The following is an 8,891-nucleotide window of genomic DNA, read 5'->3' as shown; positions in this document are numbered from 1 at the left end:
CTGGTTGCTATGGCAAGGAGGGGTCGTCAACTCCGTAGTTGAACTGGGAGCAGCAGCGTCGGTCTCGTAGACTACCGGAGAGAAGAGGGGGAAGAAACAATGAATACAATGCAAACATAAGCATGACGATGCATGACATGACAAGGAGCGGTGTTAGGGGTGCCCTAACGCGGTAGTAGGTGATACCGGCGAAAGGGGGAAACATCCGGGAAAGTATCCCCGGTGTTTCGCATTTTCGAACAGGTGAACCGGAGGGGGAAAGTTGCGTGTTCGCTATGCTAGGTATGCGTGGCGGACGAACGGGCTGCGTATCCGGATTCATCTCATTGTTCTGAGCAACTTTCATGTAGAAAGTATTTTCATCTGAGTTACGGATTATTTTATATGATTTTCTAAAGATTTAATCATTTTCTGGAATTTATTTAATTAATTTAAATCAACATTATCCAGAATAGTATGGGATGACGTCAACATGACGTATGTGTGATGTCAGCAGTCAACAGTGCGGTTGACTGGAGTCAAAACTGACTTGTGGGTCAAATGGGACCCACCTGTCATTGAGATAGAGGTGAAAAAGGATTTGTTTTAAACTAATTATGATTAACTATGTGTGGGCCCTATTATTCAGTGACTAATTAGCCTAGATTAATTAACTTATCTAATTTAATTAGCTTACGAGGTGGGGGCCACTAGTCAGCTGCTGGGACCAGCACAGTCAGCAAGTTGACCATGGTCAACAGGGCCAGCCGGGCCCTTGGGGCCACCAGGCAGTGACCCAGATGGACCCCAGCGGCATGCCACGTCGGCGGGCGGCGGACATTCACCGCCGGTGACTGAAAACACGGCGGAGGGGTGCGGACCTCGCTGGAATCACGCCATGGTGGCCCGTTTGGGGCGTGCTTAGGCTCGCTCGGTCGAGCGCGAAGAGGCGCATCTAATGGTGAAGGTGGCTCGACCGAAGGAGGGCCGCAGCGTCACCGGCAACGGGCAGGGCAAACGCCGAGGCTCGGCGAGTGCGAAGGCGAGGCTGCGGGGCTAGGTTCGTCGCGGGGATGGGTTCGTTCGAACGCATAGACGAAACCGCGTCGAATGGTAGGGATACCGCGGCCGGAGTTGCCGTGTAGCGACGGCGGCAAGCGGCGCGGCGGACGCTGGTGTTCGGCCGTGAGAGGAAACGGCGCTGTGGCGCATTATTTGGCAAACTGAAGGGCGGGGCGAGGCCTACGTGCGTGCGCGAGCACAACTGCACGAGCCCGGGACCAAATGGTCACCGGAGACTCGTCGGCGACTAGCTCCGCAGTGCGTTGTTCGGGTGTTCTGCGACAACTAGGTAGGGCGCGAAAGAGAGAGAGAGGAGGGCTCACCAAGCGGCACACACGGTGGCCCTTGGTGGGTTTAGTAGCTGCAGGGGCGTCGCCAGAGTTGGTGAAGAGCGGCGGCGTAGCTTGTCGGAGCAGAGGAGGAAGACGACGGCGTCGTGGGTACTGCGGTGGCTCCGAGCTCCAACTGCGGCCACCGGTCGACGGGGAGGACGAAGGCGGAGACGAAAGACACACAAGCGAGGCGAGGCGAGGGCTGTGGCCGCGCGTTTCACGGCGGCGGGTTCATGGCGGCGTCGGATATGGTGGGGGAACAAGGAGGGAGTGAGGTGGATCTGAGGGGAGAGGGAGAGGCGCAGGGACCGAGGGCGAGAGTGGGGGCGAGTGGGAGGCGGGATCGAGGAGGCGGGGGCGTGGCGACCTTATCCCCTCCTCGACACCGGCGAGGCGGTTCGGTGGCGACGCGCCCCTGTTCCGACCCTGGTCGGGGGAACTGGGTAGGGGAGGGAGCGACCGAGGGAGGCGGGCTAGGCCGGCTGGGCCGGTCGGGCTGGCTGTTGGCTAGTTGGGCCCTTTGGCCCAGGGGGAAGGGGGGTTTCTTCTTTTCCTTTTCCTTTTCTTTTTTTGTTTTGTTTTCTGTTCTATTTATTTTAGGGCAATTAAGCATGTTATAAAATTGTTTCTTCTACACCATAATTACCTATGCCATATTTGGCACTGCGCGAACATTTTTGTTTTGATGTTTGAAAAATTTTGTTGTTTGTCATATTTTGAATTTGATTTTTGGACCGGTTTTGAACTAATGAAAGATTAGCAACAGTAACGAAGGTGACGTGGCATCATTAGCAGAGTTTCACTGTAGCTTAATTATCCGGGCATTACAACACCAAATAGGGAAGATAGATTTTGCAAGAGGCATAAGTATTTAGAAACCAAATGGTTGCAAGAAAGGCTAGATGTGCTGAAAATTTAAAATTTCTTTGCCATCCTTGTGAACTTTGCAATGAACGCGATCATTTAAATCCCCAATGCAAATTGTTTCATGATCGTATCGTGTCCAAAAATTGTGATGACTTGATTTCCCTTGCACATCATAATGAAATTAGTTTGCTTGTGGGTTATGAAGAAATGAAACGCATAACTAAGGATCTTCCAGAATTTGTCCTTGATAAAGTTCTTGATTTTGATCTAGAAGAATTTTTTATATATTGTGCGGTGAATTGCATTGAAAATCCTTATATTGCCAATTACATAAAGAAAAAAATAGAAGATGAAGAGAATACTAATAAAAGGGAAGAGACTTCCCAATATCCTCCTATTATTTCTTATGATGAATCAGGTAACGAGGAGGAGCTTCCTATTCAACCAATCTTTTTTTTAGCAAACAAAGTGGGGAAGACCCCCACTGTAACTCTGATTTTCATTAATAAGATAAAACAGGTTACATCACTGTACATGAATTAGCATGTCAAGAGAGATTAATCTACAAGTAATCTAACCAACTTTGCATTCCTTCCTTCAAACTAGGCTTGGCTTTTTTGATTATCATCTCAAAATGCTCCTTGAAGGTACTGATGCAGTACTATATATTTTTGGGTTTGTGATCAAAGATGATACTATTTCTATGCTTCGAGATACTCCAACATCCCGCAATTAGACATTCCTTGTAGGATACCACTTGGTTGAGTTTCTTGCCCTCCATGAGTAAGTCCAAAAGCCCATAGTTAGTATTCCACTGAAAACCAATGGCCATCCAGAAATTTTGGCTGAAATCACAACTAAAGAACAGATGAGATGGATATTCTTTAGGTTCATCATCACAAAGTACACATCTAGTGGATTCAACATGGAAATTTTTCCTAGTAAGCAAGTCTCTAGTATTTAATATGTCTTGTAGTAACAGCCAGAAAAAAAAACTTTTGCTTAGCTAATGCGCATGATTTCCAAATCCACTAAAAAGGCTTGGGGGCATCAATAGGGTTCCCAATATATTCCAAATACACTCTTGTGTTAGAATAGTTTGAACAACCCCAGTAGAATTTCCATGAATCTATGTCAGTCTGGTTCCCTCTATCATTAATCATGGCTCTAAGCTGATTACTCTGTTCAGCAGCAACACTGGACATAGGTAGATGAAACATGTCATAAAAATTAGAATCATCCAGGTTGGAACAACCTCCAGAGTTATGTGCTCATTCTTTGTGAAGGAGAATAACTGAGCCACTCATTATTGGCTGAGAGCACCAATTATCATGCCATAAGCTAACTGTGTTACCAATACCTGCAGTACAATTAATCATATTCTTGAAATCATGAAGAATAGAGCAATAGTCCCTCCACCAAAAAGAACCCACATTTGTGGGGAATTTTGGTAGCTCCCCATTGTGATAGTAGTTGTTCCATTTCAACTTAACCCAAGGGATATCCATTTTGTTGAAGAATTTGTATAGGTACTTAGTTAATAGTGCCCTGTTCTGCATTCTAAGATCAAGAACACCCAAACCACCAGCCTTCTTAGGCAGAGGTACTTTCTCCCATTTAACTAAACATTTTCCATGCTTGTTGATCCCTTTTCCATACCATAGGAAACTTCTCCCAGACTTCTCAAAATGATCCAAGATAGTGAATGGCACTCTAATACAACACATAGCAAAAATGGGCAAAGCAGAGACAATGGCTTTAAGGTGTGTGAGTATACCTGAATATGTCATCAGATTAGCAATACCAGATAATCTGTGATCCAACCTAGACACCATTGGCATGAGATCAACAACTTTGGGCCTAGTAGTTCCCATAGGCAACCCTAGGTAAGTAAAAGGCATGGACTCCTTTTTACATCCAAGAATGTCAGCTAATTCTTGTGCTCTATCCTTAGAGATGTTGATTGGAATGAGAGATGATTTACTATAATTAACTATGAGCCCAATAAATCTTGAGAAGTTGTTCAGAATCTCAATGAAATTATTAATTTGCTCCTCCTGTGCAGACAGAATAATAAGAGTATCATCTGCATACTGGATGATGGGGTAACTCTCATTGTGGTTGGTATCAATAGGAAGATTAAGTGTGCCATTTTTTCATGCTTCATTAAACAATATTTGCAGCAGCTCACCAACCAACACATATAGCAGAGGAGAAAATGGATCTCCTTGCCTGACTCCACATTTACAGTGGATGTTTTTCCCAGGAACTCCATTAAGAATAACAAAGGTTGAAGCAGTGGATAATAACATGTTGACCCACCTGACCCATTTGTCACTAAAGCCAAAATGCCTCATCATATAAATAATGGCATTGTAGTTTACTTTGTCAAATGCTTTCGCAAAGTCAATCTTGAAGATGATGATCTCTTTATTAGATTTGTGGCACATATGAATATATTCAAAACTCCAAGCAAGACAGTCTTGAATATTCCTGGTTTTAATGAAACCATACTGATTTTTGCTAGCCCTAGATAGAATTACAGGCTGGGCTCTGTTTGCCAGTAATTTAGTTACAAATTTGATAGGCATGCTCACTAAGGAGATGGGCCTGGAGTCATTGGGGGTTTCAGGATTGTCTTTTTTAGGAAGAAGGGCAATATAGGCAGTATTGATGGGTAATAGAGAGATAGCTTCTCAATGGAAATCATTGATAAATTTGTAGAAACTATGCTTGATGATGTCCCAACATTTTTTCATAAATATACCATTGAAACCATCAGGACCAGGAGACTTGTCATTGGGCATGCACTTAATGACCTCATCAATTTATTCATTAGAAAATGATCTGTCAAGATCTGAAGTGATATCATCCATTCTCATATGAGAAATATCAAAATCCCTAATACTGTCAGTCTGAATGCCAATTCTATCTTTAAATGAAGCCCAGATGATGGCAGCCTTTTGGTCATGATCATACATTGTCCAACAGAAGATACTAGGAAGGTGATATAATTATGCCTAAATACCTGAGAAGCAATAGCATGAAAGAACTTGGTATTTTCATCACCAAGTTTATCCCATCTGATATTAGCTCTAATTCTCCAGTATATTCTTTTAGCCTCCAGAAGTTTATTAGTATGGTTGATGAGGATTTTTCTGAAGTTAGACTCCCTTCTGGTGAGAATTGTTTGATCTACCAAACCATCAATGATCTTGACATAGAAACAATAGTTTTCAATGGTTTTACTGAGCTGAGAGAATTTCTTGCTCCATTTTTTGAGACCTCTTCTAAGAATTTTGAATTTGGCATTAAGTTGCTTGGCTGAGTCAGAGAAATGCATAGAGTTGTGTGATACGTCTCCAACGTATCTATAATTTTTGATTGCTCCATGCTACCTTATCTACTGTTTTAGGCAATATTGGGCTTTATTATCCACTTTTATATTATTTTTGGGACTAACCTATTAACCGGAGGCCCAACCCAGATTTGCTGTTTTATGCCTATTTCAGTGTTTCGAGGAAAAGGAATATCAGACGGAGTCAAAACGGAACGAAATCAACTGGAGAAGTCAATTTTGGAAGGAAACCCACCTGATAGACTTGGACTGCACGTCAGAGGAGTCCCGGGCTGCCCACGAGGGTGGGGGCGCGCCCCCTGCCTCGTGAGCACCCCGGAGGTCCACCGACATACCCCTTGCACCCATATATACCTACGTACCCTAAAACTTCTAGAACAGAAGATAGATCGGGAGTTCCGCCGCCGCAAGCCTCTATAGCCACCAAAAACCTCTCGAGAGCCCTTTTCGGCACCCTGCCGGAGGGGGAACCCATCATCGGTGGCCGTCTTCATCATCCCGGCGCTATCCATGACGAGGAGGGAGTAGTTCACCCTCGGGGCCGAGGGTATGTACCAGTAGCTATGTGTTTGATCTCTCTGTCGTGTTCTCTCTCGTGTTCCCTCTATGGCATGATCTTGATGTATCCCGAGCTTTGCTATTGTAGTTGGATCTTATGATATTTCTCCCCCTCTACTCTCTTGTGATGAATTGAGTTTCCCCTTTGAAGTTATCTTATCGGATTGAGTCTTTTATGAGAACACTTGATGTATGTCTTGCCATGATTATCTATGGTGACAATGGGATATCATGTGCCACTTGATGTATGTTTTGGTGATCAACTTGTGGGTTTCGTGACATTGGGAACCTATGCCTAGGGGTTGGCACATGTTCTTGACTCTCCGGTAGTAGCTTTGGGGCACTCTTTGAAGTACTTTTATGTTGGTTGGATGAATCTGAGATTGTGTGACGCATATCGTATAATCATGCCCATGGATACTTGAGGTGACAATGGAGTATCTAGGTGACATTAGGGTTTTGGTTGATTTGTGTCTTAAGGTGTTATTCTAGTACGAACTCTTTTATAGATCAATCCGAAAGAATAACTTTGAGGTGGTTTCGTACCTACCATAATCTCCACTTTTGTTCTCCGCTATTAGTGGCTTTGGAGTGACTCTTTGTTGCATGTTGAGGGATTGTTATACGATCTATCTATGTTATTATTGTTGAGAGAACTTGCACTAGTGAAATTATGAACCCTAGGCCTTGTTTCCTATCATTGCAATACCGTTTACGCTCACTTTTACCACTTGTTACCTTGCTGTTTTTACAATTTCAGATTACAAAAACCTATATCTACCATCTATTTTGCAGTTGTATCTTCATCTCTTCGCCGAACTAGTGCACCTATACAATTTACTATTGTATTGGGTGTGTTGGGGACACAAGAGACTCTTTGTTATTTGGTTGCAGGGTTGTTTGAGAGAGACCATCTTCATCCTACGCCTCCTACAGATTGATAAACCTTAGGTCATCCACTTGAGGGAAATTTGCTACTGTCCTACAAACCTGTGCACTTGCAGGCCCAACAACGTCTACAAGAAGAAGGTTGTGTAGTAGACATCATTGTGCCAATGGTTTTCAACCACCTCAATGAAACCATTAAATTCAGTCCAAAACTCCTCAAATATGAAAATGTTGCTCTTGGGGATGGCACTGTCAATCATAATTTTAATAGGGACATGGTCAGAGGAGATCTTAGCCAGCGGGATTGCCATGGTAGATGGATGCACAGAAGTCCAATGAGAGCTGGTAAATACCCAATCCAACTTTTCCAATAGTGGATTATCTTGTTTGTTACTCCAAGTGAATGATCTGCCTTTCACAGGGATTTGAACTAAAACAAGGTTTATGATGATATTATTAAATAGCATCATGTTGTTTGGATCACCTCCTGGCTTGTTTCTGTTATCAGGTCCTCTAATAAAGTTGAAGCCCCCCCAAATCATCCACAACTTGCTCTGATTGATGTTAAGATTCTGCAGCCAAGACACAAACTCAAGTTTTCCTTCCACAGAATTGGGACCATACACATTAGTTATATACCAATAACTATTGTCCAGGTTAGAAGTGAGCTTGACAGTAATGTAGAAATAGTTGCTAGATATAACCTCACCCTTGAACATGTTGCCATTCCAGATAGTTATTAAGCCACCAAAATTACCATTGGATGGGGAGTAGTAGTACTGGTTAAATCTCTTGGGGCAAAAGTTTTTAATGTAAGCAAGATCAAAGCTGTCCCTGTTTGTTTCTTGAAAGGTCATAATGCAACATGCACTTTCATCAATTTTCTGCCTTATGTCATCCCATCTAGTAACAGATTTAATCCCTCTAACATTCCAATTAAGAATAATCCAATTTCTATTCATAATTGTCATCTAATAATTGATCATAATTCATGCAATGATTAGCATAGCATGATAAATCCATATGTCCATGATGGGGATATTGTGATATCATACATAAATGACAATGTAAGAATAATGATCTAAGGAGCAAAGTAGAGGGTATAGCATTCCATAAGAACCATATAGCAGGAAAAAACTTCATAGTAGCAACCATAAAGCTTGCACAGAGATCCATGAGAGCAGAAGTGCAGATTATTACAAGCCATAGTTTTGACTGATGCACACGGGCATCCAAATGGAACAAGGAAACAAAGAAGCAGACATTGATATTGGCAAAAGCAATTAAGATTACTAGGTGACAGATTGGGGGTGCCACCCAAACCCCAAAAGAAGATCATGCATCTAATCATCAGAGCTATCATACTCCAGAGCCTGAGATGACACTTCATGAGGTGCATCTTACATGGGCCAGTGCCAATTGCCTGCAGTGCTAGTAGTAAGCTCAGGAGGAGGAGGATCATGCTTATTAATCACAAACAACATCAAATTGAGGACCCAGATTAACAGATACAACAGTCTTCTGCTTCTTAGAGTTGTGGAGCTTGTTTTGCAGAGCAGAAGAAGAGTCCACCTTCATGTTAGTAGCCTTAGCAGCAGTTTTGCTCTTAAACCCTTGATTTATGTGAGCAATTCTGTTGCTCCTCCTACAGAATGCCTCATCAATGATTGGTTTCTTTTTCTTCCTGTTGCCTGGCTTCTGAACTTCAGCAAAATCATGTTCAGTAATTTCCTCAATACCGACAGTGCTAGATTGTTGTGGCAGTTCTTGGACAGTCTGAATTTGAAGAAAACATCTCTTATTAGAACCTTCAGTTCCAACTACATCCACCACATTACATTTGGCAT

The sequence above is a fragment of the Triticum aestivum genome, chromosome 6B (assembly GCF_018294505.1).
Source record: "Triticum aestivum cultivar Chinese Spring chromosome 6B, IWGSC CS RefSeq v2.1, whole genome shotgun sequence".
Lineage (NCBI taxonomy): Eukaryota > Viridiplantae > Streptophyta > Magnoliopsida > Poales > Poaceae > Triticum > Triticum aestivum.
This window is presented reverse-complemented; position numbering follows the sequence as displayed.